This window comes from Lissotriton helveticus, chromosome 9 (assembly GCF_964261635.1).
Source record: "Lissotriton helveticus chromosome 9, aLisHel1.1, whole genome shotgun sequence".
NCBI classification, from domain to species: Eukaryota; Metazoa; Chordata; class Amphibia; order Caudata; family Salamandridae; genus Lissotriton; species Lissotriton helveticus.
In genome coordinates this window covers 590528084-590549780 of record NC_136070.1, presented here as the reverse complement: position 1 = coordinate 590549780, position 21697 = coordinate 590528084, and the positions used below count along the sequence as shown (strand labels likewise).

Here is a 21697-nt window from a genome sequence, read left to right as displayed (position 1 = left end):
TTTAGGCAAGCAAATGTCATGCTTTGGAATCTTATACGTTTTGTCCACCAACACACAGCCTATAGGTATGTTACAGTTGTTTGAAATTCATTAAGTTTCAAATATCTTGGAAGTGCAACCGCCACATGCCTAGGCACAAGGCATGTACACATTCTGTGGAAGAAATTACCTGTTTACACTGCACCATTTTCAGATGTGCACTCACTGTTGCATCTGGGATCAACAATTTTGTTTACACTATTAAAGGTTTTTTTTAGTGTTCAATTCCTTATTTTTTCTGAAGTATGTTTTCCACACATCAAATTATTTAGTGATGCCCACCAGTGTAATCTAAGGTGCCCACATAATTTCAAGTTTGTTTGTGACTCTTTAACGCCTCAAGTGTTACAGTGAGGTAATATTGTAAAAGATAGCAATAACTCACAGAGTTTCATTCTCTACTTATTGTATTCACATTCCTAAAACATATGCCTTAAAGTTTAATCTGTATGCAATCAATAACCAGGTTCTACTACCAATCACCGTTTAATCAATCCTTGGTTTCAGAAAAGCATGATGCAGCTCTCTACAACCTAATACCAACAAGCGGAGAGGATGTGGCCTAAGGACTAGAACGGTTGACATCGAAGCTGGGGAAACGGGTTTGAGTCTCGGGAGGAACGCTCAACATCCTGTGATTCTGGGCAAATCACTTAATCTCCCCGTGCCTACTAAAAATGAATGTGTCAATCTGTAATGTAACTGGTGCTCATGTAAAGCGCTCCGATACTTTCGGGTCAAGTTCGCGCTATATAAAACTGCAAAAAAAATGTGAAATTGGACAAAAGTGACACTACCACTGCAAAACTTTTTCTAAGCACATGGTGTGATCCCACCCATTATTGAGGCCCTCAATCCAATTGTGTGGTCACACCAAATGAAATCACAATCCACTTCTGCAGTGAAATTAATTTTAGGGATCAAAACGAAGAGGAGCTGACCATTAATTAACTCCTAGTTATACTTATTCTGTGTCTGGATAGCTTAAACCAGGCTTCTCCAACGACTAGCACGTGATCCACTGGAAGCAGCTCGCCGGTGTGCCGCCCATCCTACTAAATTAGAAGCTTTTGCTTTGATTTAATATGTATAATAAAAAGTGAAAAGTAAGTGTTCAAGATGAAATTGTGTGTATTTTCGTAACACAAACTGGTGTTTCGAAAAAACATGATAATTTCCCCAAAAAATTTTAAGTGGATAATTGAGGGATAAATCATGCAGCGTTGGGGAGACTTATTACCAATATTGTTGCCTTGGTGCCAGGTCCAATTGGGCTATGGCTGTTATACATTACCCATGTAGAGGCATTACACAATGAAAAGCATTTTTAGGTCTCGCCTAGGCAGCGCGCATACGTTGCTCAAGGAGGGCCTTTAGCCATCGGTCTTCTCTTTTCAAGCACTGCACTCATGCTTGTGGCAACATCCACCTTGCAGGAGCGAGCACTGGCATGCCACAAGCATGAGTGCAGTGCTTGAAAAGTGAAGACTGCTTTCTCAAGCACGCACGCACCACTCGCGGGCTCACCTCCTGCTCCCCCTCTAAGTTCACTGTCTGCTTTTCAGGAGTGTGGGGTCACAGTGTCCCCTCTCCCCCCTCGGGGCACCCTCGAATGCATGCCCCGAGGGGCCGAGTCATCACAGCCAGCCAAGCCAGTACCTCTCTTTTATGTCTCTCTGTACCTGTGAATCGCCCTTTCTGTGCCGGTCTTCCCCTCTCTCTATTTCTCCCTCCCTCATGGTATCTCTCGCCTCCTCTCGGTGCCTCTCCGTTTATCGCTGTCTCTCTTTCTTATCACCCTTTCTCTTCTGTTGCTTCGCTATTTGTTGCTGCTTCACATTCTCAGTCCTCTGACACCATTCCCAAGTGCTAACCGAAGAAGTATTTAAATGTGGCTGTGCTGCTCCCCCAAGGGAGGAGCCCAAGAGAAACTAAAACATCGTTGACACATTATCTAAAGTATGCTTTGCTTTGGCGAAACAGAAAGCAGACCCAGACTTACAGTTTCAAAATGCATTTGGGCAATTCCACTGGAAAGCCTTATCCAGTGTTTTGACTTAGGTCTTGCTATCAGCGGAAACCAGGTCCACTCAGGGTTCCCCACACTTCTAACATTTGAAACTGCGAAGGGGAACTTTGTGGTCAGAAACAGGCAGTGTTTTAAATGGGCAGGTTCTGGCCGGTACTGAGCACCTGCACTTCTTTTACTTGAAAGAGAGAGTTTGTGCCCTTCTCAGCACTCTTGCAGTACATTTAATGGGTGAGTACCCACACTTTTCAGGAGCAAACAAGTACTGTGGATAGTGAGTACCTGCACCTCTACACTTCCAATTAAAGCACTTGAAACAGCAAGAGGTTTCCTCTTCAGAATTAAATGAATTGTATTATGTTATGTTAATTGTCACTCTAAGCTGTCTACAATGTGTATTGTAGCAGTACTCTGTGGTGCCTGGTCTGAGGGTTGCTGCCTGGTTATGGGATGCACACACCAATAAAGCGAGCATCATTGTGCAAAGGATTATATTAGTGCAGTTGTAACCGTTGTATGTGTGCTTTCGTCTGTGTACTTCAATGCTTACTGTTTGGTGTGGGTCATCTTGTGTGATTGTTGAACGTGCTTGCTTCTGTGGTGTGCTGCTTTTTGCAACTTAGTATTGATTGTGACGTCAGTTGAACGAAGGAGTTTCATGCCAGTTATAGTGCCATAAAGACATCACACATGGGAAAGGCACTAGCAAGCAGAAAAGAAGCATTGGCATAGCCAATAGGTCTCGCCTTTGGGACCTTACAAGTGTTTAGCCATGTAAAAGGTGATGTTGTTGCACCAAGGATATTGTGCTGGATAACTAAACACTTATAAGGTCCCAAAGGCGAGACATATTGGCTATGCCAATGCTCGTTTTACATTATCACTGGCAACCACGCTTGATGCACTGAGGTGATCACTGCTGGCAATATTGCACATGGTGGCCACTAATGTAACCTGGCCTATTTAATCACAGGTTGATTTTCATTGAACATAAGTAGCTTACTAAAGAAAACGTTTGATACACTTTCTGATTACCATTCGCTGCCATCATTGCATGAAGTCATAGTCGGTTTCTTTAGAAAGCAATTGGACCCTGAATTTTCCTTACTAAAGGGAGCCAAACAACCACAAGGCAGACAAGGATATAAAGTACTATTTAATGCATAAACACGGTTTATTAACCATGGGAGTATTTACAGTATTTTAAAATAAGGATGCAATGTTCTTGAGTTCTGCACTGACATTACTTTTATTTAATAAGCATAACAAAATATCTTCAAATGATTGAACTGGGCGTATCCTATCGGCTATTGAAGGTTTTTTGCATCTGTGATACACTGAATAGCATTTCAAAACGTTACCTACATACATTTGCTTTATTACAGCTATACAAGTATACCAAACTGAATGCTGCAGTTCAAAAATGCACAGCATGAAACAATGCAATTTCGTTTAACACAAACTACACTGCAGTAACTGCAATGTATTTCTGACACTGCATCATAAACAAAATAGTAATGCTGTTCTTTAGCGTGTAATACCATTAATGCTAGTAATTATTAAAAGTAGTAAAAATATGATCTTTAACAGCAACTCTAAGATGTACTAGGTTCCAGGATTGTTTTCTACTTGGTTTGTGTTGGACACGGCCTCGTGGCGTGGTCCGACCCCTCCCGCATGGTGGGCCCAGGACGACCTCGGCCCTCCATCAACCTACTATCAACCCCCCTGATACGAACATTCACGAACCCTCGGCGAGAGCAGCCTCCCCGGCAACCTACGGCTCTCCCCTTCCTGGTACCCCGGCGGTCCCCGCTCAACAACGCTGCCGGACGGTCGCCCATGCCAGGCCACCATGTCCGGCCCGACGCCATCTTGGGGCCATCACGTCCCGAGCACGTGGCCGCAGCCTTCCCTGGGCCCGGCCCAGCAAGCCCCGACATCGAGGCACCAAGGTCCTCCCAGGTGGTTGATTGGCCACTTGGCGGATCCCGGAGAAGGGGAGTTTCGATGGGCCTCCAGCCGTCCCCGGACGCCTGGAAGCAATCGCCCTCCAGCCTCCCTGGGCGCTGGCTCCACCCCCCTGCTGGGTGTCTGGACACCTTCATCCCGGCCCCTCTGACCCCCAGGCGCGAGGGTCCGGACATCAAAGGACTCCAGTCCTATATCTGGGCCAGCCCCGGATTAGGGCTTGAGTGGTATCTTGGAGTCGAAGTCCTGCTGACCTCGTCGCGGCTGATCCTGATCCGAACTCTTGCACCTGGAACCTTCGAGGCCCTGCTGACGCTGTCGCGGCCTGACCGAACTGAACCACCTTCGAGGCCCTGCTGATGCTGTCGCGGCCTGACCGAACTGAACCCCCTTCGAGGCCCTGCTGACGCTGTCGCGGCCTGACCGAACTGGACCACCTTCGAGGCCCTGCTGACGCTGTCGCGGCCTGACCTACCTGAACCACCTTCGAGGCCCTGCTGACGCTGTCGCGGCCTGACCAAGCTGAACCACCTTCGAGGCCCTGCTGACGCTGTCGCGGCCTGACCCCTTGAACTATCCACGCACCAGTTGGTGCCGAGACTCTCCCACTACCGCCTATCCCCGAAACCAAGACTTACGGATCCCTCGATCCCTGCCTGCTATCCTGCCAAGAACTTGCCTTAATTACTTATATAAAGATTCTTGTGAATACTCCTCCTGGGTGGTGTCCATCTGTAAGTCGTGTGATTGCTCTGCTGTTACGATTGTAGGAGAGGAGCCTCACCAAGGGGGCCTCCCTACGGCGCTCGGCCTCTTCTATACCGAGAGGTGGGTCTCGGGGCGGGCAGTCAGACACCTTCTGTCTCCCCTGGGATCGCCTTTCCAACATTGGTGGCAAGCGACGGGATCCGAGCCCGCGCAAATCGTACAGTGAGTAACACGTCACTACTAACAGAGACCCACAACCACGATGAATACTAAGGAAGCCGGAACGACCACAGAATTCCAGAAGGAACGATTAGAGGAATACACCCATAAAGAACTTAAACAATTTTGCAAAGACTTGGGTATCGCTACCACCGGACTAAACACGAAAGACGATTTCAAAGGAGCGCTGCAAACCTGGGTAGAGACCGGAGCGGCCACCCCCCAAACGAACAATGACATTGTCCTAGAAGTACCCGTGAGTACCGTCATAGCCCCCGTAGGAGAAAGAACCGACAACAGACAACCGGGCCTCTCCCACGAAGACGCCCGGGAGCGAGAGAGGAGTCGGCTCCATGAACTAGAGCTCGCCCGACTTCGGCTGGACGGAGAACTCCAATTAGCAGAGAAGAAAATGGCCTTTGAACAACTGCGATTAGAGGGAGATCTGGAAGAAAGGCGAAGGCAAAAGGAATTGGGAAGAAAAAAAGCTCACGTACGAACACGAGCGTGGCCTCAAAGAACTAGAGATCAAAGCCAAGATCGAAGAGGCTGGCGCCGCGGTAGCCCGTAACCCTCCACCTCCTGCTGACCCGAAGGTCCACATCCCGAAGGATATCGTCAAGGAGTACTACAAGAATGACGATATCCAGCAATGGTTCAAGGCGTACGAAGTTGCCATGACCGCGCACCGCATCCCGCGAAAAGACTGGGGTGCCGGCTTATGGGGGAGATTCGTCAGCGAAGGAAGAGACACCCTGCTAGAGCTGGCCGAGGACGTGATGTCCTCCTATGACCACATGAAGGACGCCCTGCTCGTCCGGTATGGCCTCACCCCCGAGATGTACCGGCAGAGATTCAGAGACTGCAAGAAAATCCCCGGTACAACGTGGGTCGAGTATGTGAACTTTTATAGCAGGGCCCTGGAAGGATGGATAAAGGGCAGCAAAGTGTCCACCTACGAGCAGCTGTTCGACCTCATCGTTTGGGAGCACCTCTCCAACAACTGCTTCATCGAGCTCAGACAGCATCTACTCGACAGCAAGCTGACCGAGCCCCGAAAACTCGCCGTCGAGGCTGATCGATGGGTGAGCACCCGGGTCCCCCGGACCCCGATAGGAGAAACAGGACCGAACGGCCGGGGGCACCCCCGCCAGCGAGGCGGCGGAGGAGGCCAGAACCGGAGCCGAGACTTTCCACCGGCACCGGGCCGGAGTCCACCCCGGGGGTCCCCCCAGAATAACACTTCACCGTCCCTGATCAGAAGAGGGACCCCCCCAGCACGGCCGGGGCCCCGCCCGAACATTACTTGCCACAGATGCCAGCGGCCAGGTCACTATGCCAGTGACCCCCTCTGCCCCATGAACCAGCGTCCCGGCACCACTGGGCCTCCGACCCGCCAGTTCGCTGCTGCAGCCCTGGGAGAAGGGGGAGAAGAGGACGAAGAGGTCTACGGGGAAGATCAGATAGAATATGAACCGGCCGCCATGGCCCTAGCCTGCCTGGGCCAAAGAGACATGGTCCCCCAGGCCCCGCTACTGAGCAACACTCGAAAGTACCGTCAGTGGGTCCACATCAATGGACGGCGGACCGAAACCCTCCGAGACACGGGAGCCAGTGTGACGGCCGTCCGCTGCCACCTGGTGACCCCCGAACAGATCATACCAAACGTACGATGCCCCGTGAGGGCCGCCGACAACTCCGAAACTCTATGCCAGATGGCCCGAATCCCCTTCGAGTGGGGGGGGGAGTGTCGGGCACCCTCAAGGTGACCGTCCGGGACGACGCCCCCGTGGACTGCCTACTTGGAAACGACCTCGAGAGCTCTCCCTGGGCCCAAGTCGAGCGGAGAGAGCACCTCGGGATGATGGGACTACCAGAGTGGGTCTGCGCGACGACCCGATCTATGGCGGCCCGAGCCCCGGCGGCGACCGAGGCCGCCCGAACCGAAGAGCCGGAGTGGCCCGAGCCACCACCACCCGCAGACGGCGAAGAATCCGACTCCGAGCCCCGACCATCGGAGCCCGACCGCGGAAACAGCCCCGAGCTCAGCGACATACCCGAACTAGTCCAATGGCGCCAAGAGGGTGGTCCCACCCGAGAACAGTTCCGGCAGGAACAGAAGACCTGCCCTTCCCTCGAGGGGACCCGGCAGCAAGCCACTGCCCAAGCTACCGGGGACACCTCGGGGTCCCACTGGGTCTACTGGGACCACGGCCTCCTATACAGTGAACAGAAAAATGCCGAGCTGGGGGCCAGCCGAGTGTTAGTGGTCCCCCTACGATTCAGAGACTTCCTTTTGAACCTGGCACACGATGTGCCCCTCGCCGGGCACCTGGGGCAGGACAAAACCTACAGTCGCCTGGTGACCCACTTCTATTGGCCCAAAATGCGCAACGATGTGCACAACCACTGCCGCACCTGCCCGACATGCCAAGCCAGCGGAAAGAGCGGGGGGGAAGGTGAAGGCCCCGCTCCAACCCTTTCCAGTAGTGACCACCACCTTCGAGCGAGTGGGGATTGACATTGTGGGGCCTCTGGACCCCCAAACATCGCAGGGGCATCACTTCATCCTTGTCCTGGTGGACCACGCCACCCGCTATCCAGAAGCCATCCCCCTCCGAACCATCACGGCTCCCGTGGTGGGCCGAGCCCTGATGGGGATCTTCTCCAGAGTGGGGTTCCCCCGAGAGGTCGTGAGCGATCGGGGCACGAACTTTATCTCAAAATATATGCGGTCCCTGTGGCAACAATGCGGGGTCACATAAGTTCACCACCCCGTATCACCCCCAAGGGAATGGACTTGTGGAGCGGTTTAACCGAACACTCAAGGGGATGATCCAGGGCCTAGAAGAGCCCCTCCGCCGCAAATGGGACGTTCTGCTGCCGTGCCTCTTGTTTGCCTATCGGGAGGTACCGCAGAAGTCTCTGGGGTTCAGCCCCTTTGAACTCTTGTACGGGCACCCTGTTCGAGGTCCTCTCAGCCTGGTCAAGGAAGGCTGGGAAACTACAGTCCAAGACGCACCGCCGGATGTCTACCGGTACCTCCTGACCCTCCGAAACCAAACTCGGAAGTTCCGGGGCCTTGTGGAGACCAACTTGGAGGCCAGTCAGGAGGACATGAAACGCTGGTATGACCAGAACTCCTCATCCATCGAGTTCGAGCCGGGCCAGCAGGTCTGGGTCATGTCCCCGGTCGAACCTTGTGCCCTCCAGGACAAATGGTCGGGCCCCTTCAAAGTGATCGAGCGCAAGAGCCCCGTCACCTACCTCGTGGACCTGGAGTCTCCCCGGAACCCCCTCCGGGTTCTGCACGCCAACCGGCTCAAGCCTCACTTCGCCCGCACAGAACTAAGCCTGCTGCTAGCTACCGACGATGGGACCGAAGACGACTCCGAGCCCTTGCCCGACCTCCTAACGTGCGCTGAGAAAGACGGTTCCGTCGAGGGGATCTCTCTCTCCCCCGACCTAACCCCCGCACAGCGCAGAGATTGCCAAGAACTGTTGGGACGATTCACGGACCTGTTCTCCCTCACCCCCGGGGTTACCCAGTGGTGTGTCCACGATGTCATCACCGGGGACAGTCAGCCAGTGCGACACCGGGCCTACCGAGTCCCCGACCGAGTTCGGGCCTGCATCCAAACAGAAGTTACCAAGATGCTGGCCCTGGGGGTGGTCGAACCCTCAGACAGTCCCTGGGCCAGCCCAGTTGTCCTGGTCCCCAAGGCCGCCGCACCTGGCAACCCGCCAGAACTCCGGTTTTGCGTCGACTACCGGGGACTGAATGCTGTTACCAGAACCGACGCACATCCCATCCCCCGGGCCGACGAACTAATCGACCGCCTGGGAGCCGCCAAGTACCTCAGTACCTTCGACCTCACAGCCGGGTATTGGCAGATCGGCCTCACCCCTGGCGCCCAGGAGCGATCAGCCTTCTCCACACCCGATGGTCACTTTCAGTTCAAAGTGATGCCCTTCGGCATGAAAAACGCCCCGGCCACCTTCCAGAGACTAGTAAACAAGGTGCTGGCGGGACTGGGAGAATTCAGTGCCGCCTACCTAGACGACATTGCGGTGTACAGCCTCCACTGGGCCGAGCACCTGAAGCATCTCTGGGAGGTCCTGACGGCCCTCCAACGGGCCGGACTAACTGTGAAGGCAAGCAAATGCCAGATAGGCCAAGGGTCCGTGACCTATCTGGGACACCAAGTGGGGAGCGGCCAAGTGGCTCCCCTCCGACCTAAGATTGACGCCATCGTAGCCTGGGAGCCCCCAGTCACCCAGACCGCCGTCCGAGCCTTCCTGGGGCTCACTGGATATTATCGGCGCTCCATCAAAAACTTTGGGAGTATTGTGGGGCCCCTCACTGAACTGACCTCGAAGAACCGGCCACAGAAAGTACAATGGACACCCGCGTGTCAGGTGGCCTTCGAGACGTTGAAAACAGCCATGTGCACCGCCCCTGTGCTCCAAGCCCCTGACTACAGCCGGGAGTTCGTAGTCCAGACCGACGCCTCGGAGCACGGCATCGGGGCGGTCCTATCTCAGATTGACCCCGAGGGGGTTGACCATCCTGTGGCCTTCATCAGCCGGCGGCTGCTGGCCAGAGAACAACGATGGAGCACCATCGAGAGAGAGGCCTTCGCCGTCGTGTGGGCCCTCAAGAAACTCAGGCCCTACCTCTTCGGCACCCACTTCCGGGTGCAGACCGACCACCGGCCCCTACGGTGGCTGATGCACATGCGGGGCGAAAACCCGAAGCTGTTGCGATGGTCCATCTCCCTCCAAGGGATGGGTTTCACTGTGGAGCATCGCCCTGGCAACGACCACGCCAACACTGATGGCCTGTCCCGGTTTTTCCGCCTCGACGAAGAGAGTCCCCAGGAAGATGGATGACTCTCCCCGCCTTCAGCTGGAGGGGACGTGTGTTGGACACGGCCTCGTGGCGTGGTCCGACCCCTCCCGCATGGTGGGCCCAGGACGACCTCGGCCCTCCATCAACCTACTATCAACCCCCCTGATACAAACATTCACGAACCCTCGGCGAGAGCAGCCTCCCCGGCAACCTACGGCTCTCCCCCTTCCTGGTACCCCGGCGGTCCCCGCTCAACAACGCTGCCGGACGGTCGCCCATGCCAGGCCACCATGTTCGGCCCGACGCCATCTTGGGGCCATCACGTCCCGAGCACGTGGCCGCAGCCTTCCCTGGGCCCGGCCCAGCAAGCCCCGACATCGAGGCACCAAGGTCCTCCCAGGTGGTTGATTGGCCACTTGGCAGATCCCGGAGAAGGGGAGTTTCGATGGGCCTGCAGCCGTCCCCGGACGCCTGGAAGCAATCGCCCTCCAGCCTCCCTGGGCGCTGGCTCCACCCCCCTGCTGGGTGTCTGGACACCTTCATCCCGGCCCCTCTGACCCCCAGGCGCGAGGGTCCGGACATCAAAGGACTCCAGTCCTATATCTGGGCCAGCGCCGGATTAGGGCTTGAGTGGTATCTTGGAGTCGAAGCCCTGCTGACCTCGTCGCGGCTGATCCTGATCCGAACTCTTGCACCTGGAACCTTCGAGGCCCTGCTGACGCTGTCGCGGCCTGACCGAACTGAACCACCTTCGAGGCCCTGCTGACGCTGTCGCGGCCTGACCGAACTGAACCCCCTTCGAGGCCCTGCTGACGCTGTCGCGGCCTGACCGGACTGGACCACCTTCGAGGCCCTGCTGACGCTGTCGCGGCCTGACCTACCTGAACCACCTTCGAGGCCCTGCTGACGCTGTCGCGGCCTGACCAAGTTGAACCACCTTCGAGGCCCTGCTGACGCTGTCGCGGCCAGACCAAGCTGAACCACCTTCGAGGCCCTGCTGACGTTGTCGCGGCCTGACCCCTTGAACTATCCACGCACCAGTTGGTGCCGAGACTGTCCCGCTACCCCCTATCCCCGAAACCAAGACTTACGGATCCCTCGATCCCTGCCTGCTATCCTGCCAAGAACTTGCCTTAATTACTTATATAAAGATTCTTGTGAATACTCCTCCTGGGTGGTGTCCATCTGTAAGTAGTGTGATTGCTCTGCTGTTACGATTGTAGGAGAGGAGCCTCACCAAGGGGGCCTCCCTACGGCGCTCGGCCTATTCTATACCGAGAGGTGGGTCTCGGGGCGGGCAGTCAGACACCTTCTGTCTCCCCTGGGATCGCCTTTCCAACAGTTTGGTACACACCACTAGAGAACCCCTGGAGTACAATTTGTGAAGGATTAAGTGTGCAACCCCACCAAAATAGTATGAATTTCAAGTGCCTCGAACATCACAAATAGCTGCTGCATTAAAGAGCAGAGAGAAGATGATATTTATAGAAAGAATCATTCATTTGTACTCCTCAGCGTCTTTGAAAATGTCAAGGTTTTAATAATTCCAAATACGCTTGACACTCTGAATGTAAGAAAATGGGACTTTTCACACTGCCCTGTATTGCATTTTGTAGAGGGTAAAAATAAAGTGAGTCAATGAGCTGCAACCTTACAAGACGAAAAGTACACCATATCCCAAGTCTGAAAGAAAGTAAGCTGTAGGAGGACATACCTTAAGATGAAATTCTTGTATTGTGATGCCGTGGTCTGTCACACAGGTTTCGAGATGGTTTCTTCATTGGCAGCCTAGGTAGAACATGTCCTGTTAGATGGTTAGCATACACTTAAATATCATTACTCTAATATTCTGACATTCACAATGAGTTTTACCTATAAGATTTTGGGAATCTGGCTATACAAACGTAATAGGATTGTGCATGATTTTTCTTAAAACCATTGGCTGGTGATCAACGGACAATATCTTAACTTAGATTCCATAAATGTTCCTCCAGGGTACCGAATGCCAACCTTCTTACTTTTCTCATTTTGTTTATATTCTGTAATGACCAAACGAACGTTTATCAAATTGCTCCAAAATCCAGACACATCTAGATTTAACTGAAACAGCAGTGTGAAATAGGAAAAAAAGAAACTAATGCAAACATTGATTTCATCATGCTGGTCGAAACAATGCAGTCATGTGACCCATCTCACACCTGAACCTTCTGAGAGATTCAATAGCTTCACTGCGTTTACTGCAATCTGTGAGAGGCGGCGAGTTGAAATGCTTAGCCGTGGAAAACAGGAAATAAAGCAGTCAGGGTTTTACTTCCAATCTCAAACCTGAACCTGGTTAATTGTGAACCTGCTGCCACCCTTCCTAGCCTGCTGCTGTGCTTGGGAGGCAGCGGCTGCACTGGCGACTGAGTGCAGAGAGTAAGGGGTCTGTGGTTTGTAGCCATAGGCAGTTGACCAACATACTGTGGTTCTTGAGCCGTAGATAGACGGTGCTTTTAGTCTCTTAGGACAGGTGTTTGTCAAGAACACAGCAGCGCCATCTGACAGTGCTCTGCTGATTGGACAAGACATTCTGCCTAGACACAAGACCCTAGACTTAAGACAACTCTGTTAGTGGTTAGTTTGCTCAGTGTCCTCGCCAGAGGTATTTTCTCTCAGGGGCATTTCCTTGCAGCACGCTCCCAGTTGTAGTTAATCAGCCGATCACTGACAGCAATTAAAGTTTTGTACAGTAGCTATCATACCACAAGATAACTACTTTCCCAGTTGCCAAGTTCAGGCAGAGTAAATAAGTGACATTATCATACCTCTCCGCCTGCTGAGGAAGCAAATATGATCTTGACATTTTAATTAAACAGCCACCAAAACAAATGGGGAGGGTTTCATGATTTCATGTGGATACTTGCTTTTCCCCCAGTAATCTATGATGCAGTGCCATCTGCCTAAGGCATCTAATGCCCAAATTCTAATGTGAAATGGGAAGGCAAAGACTCTAACCGTAAGAAAACCATGCCACTGTTTACTGCAGATGACCCCCCTCCTGCATTTTGTGAGTCTGGGTGAGAGTAAGCAGACAGTGGAATACTTTGAGACAGTCCACAACGTCTTTTTTAACAGTCCCCTCAGTTTTCAAATCGGGAAAAATCTCCCCCTCTAAATATGTCCTCTTAAGAGCTGGAGGGTACCGACCACCCTAGCTTCTGTGTATGCCATAACCCTCACAATTAGTTGTAGGAAGATGGACCGTGCCTGCAAGACCAGTGCAAACACTAACCAATATGTACACACTGAATTTCAGAGCTTCTCCCTGTGCCTGTAATAGCGAAAAGGCACACTGGTGTTTTACGCAAACAATTTATGCTAAAGGAAAATGTTACTTACCATGTAAACACCTGTTTGTAGCGTAGAGTGCTGTAGATTCACATGCTCTGCATACTCATGCCATCTGGTGTTGGTCTGGGACGTTTGCAACTGTTTTTTCTTTGAATAATTATCTTAAAGTACAAGGTATACGTGACTCCTCCTTATGTGTGCGCTGCACATGGGCCCCAACTCCATTTTAGATTGTTTTTAGTCCAGCGAGTGACAGTAGTATGGAGTGATAGAAGAAGGGGTACATGTGCACTGCTAAATACGCATAGAACAGAAAAAAAGAAAGAAAGATCTGCAGTCAGGTCCGCACACATCCAGGGAGGAAGGTGGTTGCATGTGAATCTAAAGCACCACACCCTACAAACAGATGCTTACAGGGCAAGTACAATTGTCAGTTTATAGCATATGTTGCTGTAGATATATATGCTCTTCATGCACTGTCAAGCAGTCCCACCATTTAAGTGGCGGCTAGCGTATGGATGGAGCATATGCCTCAAATCATGTCCTCAGGACTGTTTGGCCAATTAGAGCTTACTGTCAAGCAAGAACATCCAAACAGTAGTGTAGGGTTGACAGAGTAGCTGCTTTACAATAAGAGCTAATGGTATATTTCTTAAGAAAGACATGGAAGCTGCCTTTTTTCTTGTGGAGTGTGCCTTAAGGGGTAGAGGGAGAACTCTTGGCTTTAAGGTAGCAGGTTTGAATACACCCGACTATCCATCTAACAATACCTGCCTTTGACATACTGACCATTTTGGGGATTTTTGAAACATACAAACAACTGTTCCAACTTACAAAAGGATTTGGTCCTATCAATGCAGAACATGAGAGCCCTTAGGACATCTACGGTGTGTAGGGCTCTCTCAACCACAGACTGTGGTTGCGGAAAAAGGGCAGGGAGTTCTATGGTTTGGTTGAGATGAAAAGGAGAAACCATCTTGTGAAGAAACTTTGGATTGGTCCATAATACTACTCTATTTTTGCGGACCTATATGTAGGGTTCCTTTAATGTGTATGCTTGCAGCTCACTAATGCGCCTAAGTGAAGTTATAGCCACTAGGAATGCGTTCGTCCATGAGAGGAATTGCAGTGGCAGGAACACAGTGGCTCAAAAGGGAGACCCCACGAGTCTGGTGAGGACTTTGTCCGGTTAATTAAAGGACTGGTGGCACTCTTGGGGGAATGGCCCTTTTGAGGACCTCCATGAAAGCCTTGATGACTGGCATAATGAACAAGGAAGGGTGTTGTCTGTTCTGCATGTAAGCGGGTATCGCTAAATGAAGTCTAATGGAAGTGCATTCCAACACTGAATGTTGTAGGTGAAGGGGTAGCATATGACGTCCTGAACCACGGGTTTCAGTGAGTCTATATACTTTGGGATACAGTAGGAGACAACATGTTCCATTTTGCTGCATAGCAAAGTTGAGTAGTTGGTCTGTGTGCTTCCTTGAGGATTTCCATACACTCTTTTTGGAGGCGTAGGCAGCCAACCTCTAGGATCTTCAGTGCCAGATTGATAGGTTGAGCTGTTTGGGGTCTCGATTTCTGATCTGTCCTTGGTTTTTGGTGAGGCCTGCTCTGTGGTGGAGCTTCTTGTGGGTAATGATGGACATTTAGAGTGGAGCAAGTACCAGGGCTATCTGGACCAGGAAGGAACTACAAAGATGAGTGTTAGACAAGTTTGCTGCATGTTCTGTACCACCAGTGGAAGGAGTGGAAGAGATGGACAATCGTAAGCAAATATCCCTGACCAGTTCATCCATACTGCATTGCACATAGACTGTGGGTGAGGGAATCCAGAAGAGAAGTAGTTTGGGCATTCGGCTTTCTCTGGGGTGGCGTACAGGTCTATCTGCAGAGTGCCCCAGCATTTGAAGAAGCATTTAAGTGATGTAGATACCTCTCATGGTCTTCTTGGTGCAAGATGCAGAGCTAGTCTGCTAGTTCATTATCCGCCCATGGAATGTACTTCGCTATCAAGTCGATGTGGTGACGAAGGGCCCAAATCTAGACTGAGCTAGAACAGAAAGCCAGAAAGAGTGGGTGCCATCATGTAGGGAGTATATCTCTGTCACGTCCATCGGGAATAGTATTGCCTTGCCTCAGAGGAAGGAAGGCTTTGAAGCCCAGTTGGATTGCTAGGAGTGCAAGATATCTGATGTGGTAACCCTACTGTTAAGGGTCCATAATCGTTGTACTGCAAAGAGATTGAGATGTGACCACCATCCTGCTTGTGATGTGTCCGTGATGATGGTGACCTGCTGTAAAGGGCCTTTGAAAGGCTGGCCTGCAACAATTATTTGTTATCTCACCACTGCAAAGAGCGACGAACACTGGCCTCTACCAACACTAAAGCTACCATTTGACCCTCTGGTTGGGGCCACTGTGGTGCAAGGCACAGCTAAAGCAGACAAATGTGCAGCCTGTCATAGGGTACTATGAAGATAAATGAAGCCATCATGCTGAGGAGTCGCATCACTGTTCTGACTGGTAAATGACGATTTAGCTGGAAAAGAGGGACAAGCTGTTGAAAAGCCATGACCCTTAGGTGGCTGGGGTAGGCCTGGCCATTCACCGAACCGAGAGTTGACCTTAGAAAGGGTTACATCTGCAGAGGGACGAGATGTGAGTCGGTGATGTTGATGATAAAGCCCAAGGTATGTAACAGAGATAAAATGGTTTGTGTAAAGGCGAGGAGGCATAGTCACTTGCTTGAGATCTTAATCAGCCATTGGTCTAAATAGGGGAAAACGTGAATGCCACCTTGTCTAAAATGTGCTACGATTACTGCTAAGCATTTGGTGAAGACCCTTGGAGCGGTGGTGACACTGAATGGTAAAACCTTGATTTGGTAATGCTGACCACTTACCATAAAAAGCACGGGTAGCATTGGAAGGCTGGGTTGATAGGGATGTGGAAATATGAGTCCTTTAGGTCCACTGCTGCCATGAAGTCTCCTTGCTGCAGCAGAGAAATTAACAGTTCTGAAAGGTTACCATGTGGAAGTTTTCTGACACCATGTATCGCTTGAGAGGACTGAGAATAGGTCTGAGGGACCCATACTTTTCGACATGATAAAGGGAGTAATCCAACTACCCTTGGTGTTGTGAGGTGACAGGTTTGCTGGTCCTTGTTTGGAGGTGGGATTGTGATAGACTTTCCTCTAGGTGTTTGTGGTGTGAGATGCAATGTGGTATGTTGGGGAGGTTTGAGTTAAACTCTAGACACTAACATTGTTGAACTACGGTTAGAAGGAATTTGTCAGATGTGATCTTGTGACCCCCCCCCCCCAACTGGTGTTATGTGGCTTGGAGCCAATATTTTGTAGTGGTAGAGGCTCTTTTGGCTCTTCCTTTGTTGTGGTTACCTCTAGACCCCCTTCATGTGTAACCTCTAAAGATGTAATGCTGACAGGGATGCTGTTGCCTTTGGTAACAGCTCACATCTGGGAATGTGGTTTTAGAGCCTCTGCACTATATTGCTGCCTGTGAAAGGACCCCATTAGCCTACTGGTTTGAAGAGCCCCTATGGCCTTTGCTGTATCAGTATACTTTTTAAGTTTCTCGAACATTTGGTTAGCTTGTGGACTGAAAAAATGTTCTCCATCAAATGGGACATTAGGTAGGTTTTGTTGCACATCCGGTTTGAACCCCGACATATGAAGCCATGCGTTTAGGCAACGAGGATACTTGTAGTCAACCCTTGTGCTGTAGTGTCTGCTGAATCTAGGACGCAACATATAGTAGCATTTGCGACAGTTTTGACCTCTGAGACCAATTCCTCTCTCCTTTGTCTGTATTCAGGCCGCAGGTGTTGAAGTAACTCCAGTATTTGTCCCAGTTGGCTCGATCATACTTTGCCAGTAGGCAAAGAGAATTCGTACTGTGACAGTGGTAAGCTGTACATGTGGCTAGCATGTTGTGAGAAGTTGGCCTGGCATATGCTGTCCACTATTCTAGTGGGTACCTTACGCCAGTCCAAACGACCCTGGTAGGTTTAAAGGCAACCTATATAGAAAGCTATCCTAGTGGTAGCTGTGGAGAGCAGCCTTCAGGCTAAGTCTAGAAGGAATGTAAAGCAGCTTGTTTTACCAGTCTATAATCTTGTGAATGACCAATTGAAAGGAGAACCACACCAGGTATATATATATATATATATATATATATATATATATATATATATATATATATATATATGATATGTATTTATTCTAAACACATCCCTCTAGTCTCTTTATGAGGCTAGAGGCAAAACTACATTCAGTAAACTTATTTAGCACACAGTAAATTAGCACAATATATGATTAGCCCTAGGGGCGTACCAAACCATATACTAAGAAAGTGGAATAAGAACCACGACTGACATAGATCCAAGGCCTACAACCTTTAGAACCGCTGGGGCCACCAAGAACCACCCAAGGTAGTGACACAGGGGACCCACAGGGGACGCGTGCTGTGTGCAAAACAGCAGCGAATCTCCATTAACTTCTATGGGGAAAGTCGTGGTTGGAAAATTACAGATTAAGGACACTTAGAAGAGGACTTGGAACAAAATGGTGTTCGGGGCTTGGACTACAAGTAGCCCAATGCACAACTTCGGGAAAGCTTGGGAAGTCGATGCACTTGCAAATGTGCTCGGTGTCCAGGAGTTCCGGTCCCACGTCACTCGTGAGGGCAGCGGGTCTCAGCTTTGCTGGGTCTCGTTTCGGCCTCTGATAAGTCTGGAAGTCTGTGTCCTGAGTCGCAAATCCGTCGGGAGCCTTGGAAATGCAGACCGGCAAGATGCTTCTTTGGTGCCTGTTTGAACAGGGGAGTCACTCCTTGACCCCAAGGGAGATTCTTTTGTCTTCTAGAATATGTAGAATGTCGAAGTTCCAGGATATATGTTGCAGAGTTTCGTCCAGGTGTAATCTGAAGTCCTAAGGACTGGGTTCCTATACTTATACTCAGTTTAGGGGTTGGACTTACTCTAAGGTCCCACCTATGGGAGGACCCAGCAAGGGGGGTGGTTACACCCCTTTCCCTTTGTCCAGTTTTGCGACAGAGCAGGGGCTGAGTGCCCCTGCAACCGGTTTGAATTGGGGTATGCCCAGGGACACCAAGTGTGCCCCCAGCACTGTCTGAAAAACATTCTATGAATGCAACCTCCCAGCCCCAATACACTAAAACCTGTCTGGGAGGTAGTCACACCTCCCTGTGACAGGAAACCTATAGTCCAGGACGCCCCTGATGGAGTTTCGTCCAGCAGCAGGAGGTCAGACCCGTGTCTGTAGCATCCATTTTGTGATGCCAGGGCTCTTTAAAACTATTACCGGTTAGACCAGCGTGTACATGTCTCTCCCTCTAGAAGGGTGGAATTCTACCCCCGCCGCCAGGACTGGCGGGCGGGTAGGATTCCAAAGTGTTTGACACCAAACACAACATGTTTTCATGCAGCCATTCCAAATTTAGCATTACCCACGAGGTTATAATGCACTTAAGAGTATATGGTCTGGCTGCATCATAGAACAGCCTCGGAGAATCGATTCCGAAAGCTGCAGAGGGGTCCTGCTCATGCATGGGCACCCTCTCACACAAAAGCAAGCACTCTGCCTTCAGGATTGATAAGGCCTGCCATAGGAGTGACGTATAGGTTTATATGTGTCAGTGATATAAGGTAGATATAGCTAACCTATATCTCAGAAAGGGGTGCATGCACCACCTTACCCAGGCTTCAGTAGCAGACCTGTGGTGCCATTTTGAAATGCTTCCCAGGGGTGGCATAATACATGCTTCAGTCCCTGGTAGGCCTCTGGGGTACCAATGCCCTTAGTACCCAAGGTACCATATAATAGGGACTCACAAGGGTAACCCAGTAACCAATCTGGAGTGTACCTAGAGTGCATGCAATCAATTTAGAGAGGAAGCAGCTAGGCCCCAGCCAGACTAAAGTCGAAAAACAGTGAAACACCAGCAAAAAGTGGGGGTAACCATAGTAAGCAGATCCTACTCTCCTACGCATGTTGCCTGCGCTTACATGTAGAGTGGACAACTAAGGAGTCCATTTTCCACTTACCGGTTGCTTGCTGCTGGAGACACCTGCTTCTGCCACTGACTCTTTGGGACGCCTGCTTTTGATGCAAAACCACAGGGGCACTGCTGCTGACCGGCGCAAGGCGCCTGGGGACCGCCATTGCAGCCCGCCCACCCAGAACTACAACACCCAGCATCCAGTGTGGCACGCACGTCGCGCACCACATCTTTGAGCGCCAGGAGGCGTTCAAAAGTGGACCAGGGCTCCCGCAGCGCGGGACGCGTGCGGACGTGCCCGGGACGCGCCCGGGCCACGCCCGGGTGGCAGGCCCGTCAGAGCCCGTCAGAGCCTGGCAGAGGCTGCGCTGGGCCACCTTATGTTCATCTGTTCCTCATATTAACTTTTACAAGGTACTGTGTGGCTATAACTGACTTTCGGCGATGCCTTCCGTGGGTGCTGCTTCGATTAGTTAACGTAAGGCTGGGGTGAGTGGGGAGGGGGGGGGACGCTCGATGCCTTCCTGTCAAGGGCAGAATCCATATTGATCCATGATTTTCAGTTAACTGAACGTAGGCTTTCCTTAGATCCTCTGCCGCCTTCGTTCAGCGATTGTACGGGTTCTTTGCCCGCCCTAGCACACGCCGATATCTCCCCTGCCCCATCGCCCTCTCTTTTAAGTCAGCCCAGCCAGGGCCCTTGCACTTCACCACCAGACCTTCCAACTAGCCCAGATATTAGTTTATGTACATCGATGGTTTTGACCAGGGGGAGGACTGCTAAATACGCAGAGAAAGGGGAACCACCATCGAAGAAAAGGAAAGGCCGGGGACCCACCAAGGCTACCCTACAACCCCCCTGAGGGGTTAAACGGAAGGTAGTCGCAAGGGTAAATGAAGGTAGTAGACAAACCAGTATGGTACCAGCCGACGCTGCCAGCCAACCCATATCCATTGAGGAATCACTCCACACACGGATAGTGCAGGGAATCTCTAATCTCCTAGACCCCTTGATGCAAAAATTGAGCAAAATAGAGGAAAGACTCACAAAATTGGAGCAGGTCTTCACCCTCCCCACACCAATCTGTGCTGGAGTACGGTTGGATGTTGGGGCCAGCACCACTCAGGGGGTGGGGGGGCGGGGCAGGAGAATAGGGGGGATATTACCAAGGCACGGATTCCCACCGAGCCAGCCCGTATTGCTAATCCTCGTGTACCCTCGATCCAGGGAAGCATCAGTACCCAGGGGCTGCAGCAAGATATGAGAGAAACACGCACATGTTCTCTCAATCGATCGCGCACCGAAGGTGCTCGGTGTGCCCCTAATTACTTACATCTACCACCGGAAGCAGTCCCTTAACCTGTAGTTTTAGGTAATGTTCCCGGGCTCGCCCCACAGGCAAATGAGGATTGGTAAACCTTGAGAAATAAGGCTCCCCATCTATTGAGTACAAGGACGGGGATCAAGAATCGATTATTTAATTAATTTAAAATGGCCCGCAGAATACCCTGGGTAGGGAGGACCGTACAGTCACTTAGGGGTGATTGTGTGGTATTAAGTTTCCGGTCTCCTTGCTTAGATTGTCAAATTTTGGAGAGAGCTGGGGATCTTGATGTTAGGGACAATATTTCTGTTCTCCCCTTGGGTTACTTCTACCGACCCTACAACGCTCCCTGTATGGTTGAAAGGAGCGGGTTTTCTCATACACCTGGTCCTCCTGTTTACCCTGTTCCCCTTAACAATCGTTTTGATGTCCTCACCTCCCTAGAAGACATTGACTGACTGATCGAGCCCAACTGTTTGGCCCCAACTGGGTCCTCCTTCGCCAGGGAGTCCGAGGCTGCTGGTAATTGCTCCCGCATATGCATGCCTCCGTATTTTCCAATAAGAACTCAGGTTGACATGGCAGAGAAGGAGGCCCTACGCAACAATCTAAGCCACCTTTCAGCCATATCCAACTACTATTATGGTCCTGAAGTGCAGGTGGGCAATACAGTCCCTCCCCCTTACCCCCTTTGTGGAAGCCTGTGCCATGGGCAGGTCATGTCGGTTATAACACTGGGCTCCTGGAACATAGCAGGGCTTCAGCAGAAAACAGTATCCTGCGATTGGGTGGGGTTTATAGATCAGTTTGATCTCTTGGCTTTTCAGGAAACTTGGGCTACTGACCCAATCTACCAACCTGGTTTTTTGAATTATTTCAAACATGCCCAACGGGGTCAGAAAGGTAGGACCATAAGTGGCCTCACGTGCTGGGTGAGACAGCAACAGGGGTGAAGGTATGAGATGGTGCCTATTGATAGTCCAGACATAATGGTATTACGGCTATGTATGGACCATGACCGGAACACAGTGATAATTAATATCTATGCCAGAGGGCAACCTGGAGGGAGGCGTTCGGACACAGTTTCACTTCTAGACAGCTTCATAAATAGCCAGAGGGGTGGGTGTAATTTTAATATTTGGTGGGATTTTATTTGCAGCTTTGAACCGCTTGA

The 21697-nt window shown here is 51.0% G+C and overlaps 1 protein-coding gene across 5 annotated transcripts in view; it reads right to left on the bottom strand.

Moving 5' to 3' along the window:
* Positions 1–21697, bottom strand: part of ZBTB3 (zinc finger and BTB domain containing 3) — an 85081-nt gene that overhangs the window by 51959 nt on the left and 11425 nt on the right. For 4 of the 5 annotated variants that reach the window (XM_078660581.1, XM_078660584.1, XM_078660582.1 and 1 more), the window contains exon 3: positions 11533–11606. The gene's annotated coding sequence lies outside the window, so the exon portion shown is untranslated. Of the gene's footprint in view, positions 1–11532; positions 11623–21697 lie in introns of all 5 variants that reach the window. The other variant, XM_078660585.1, reaches the window with a different exon arrangement.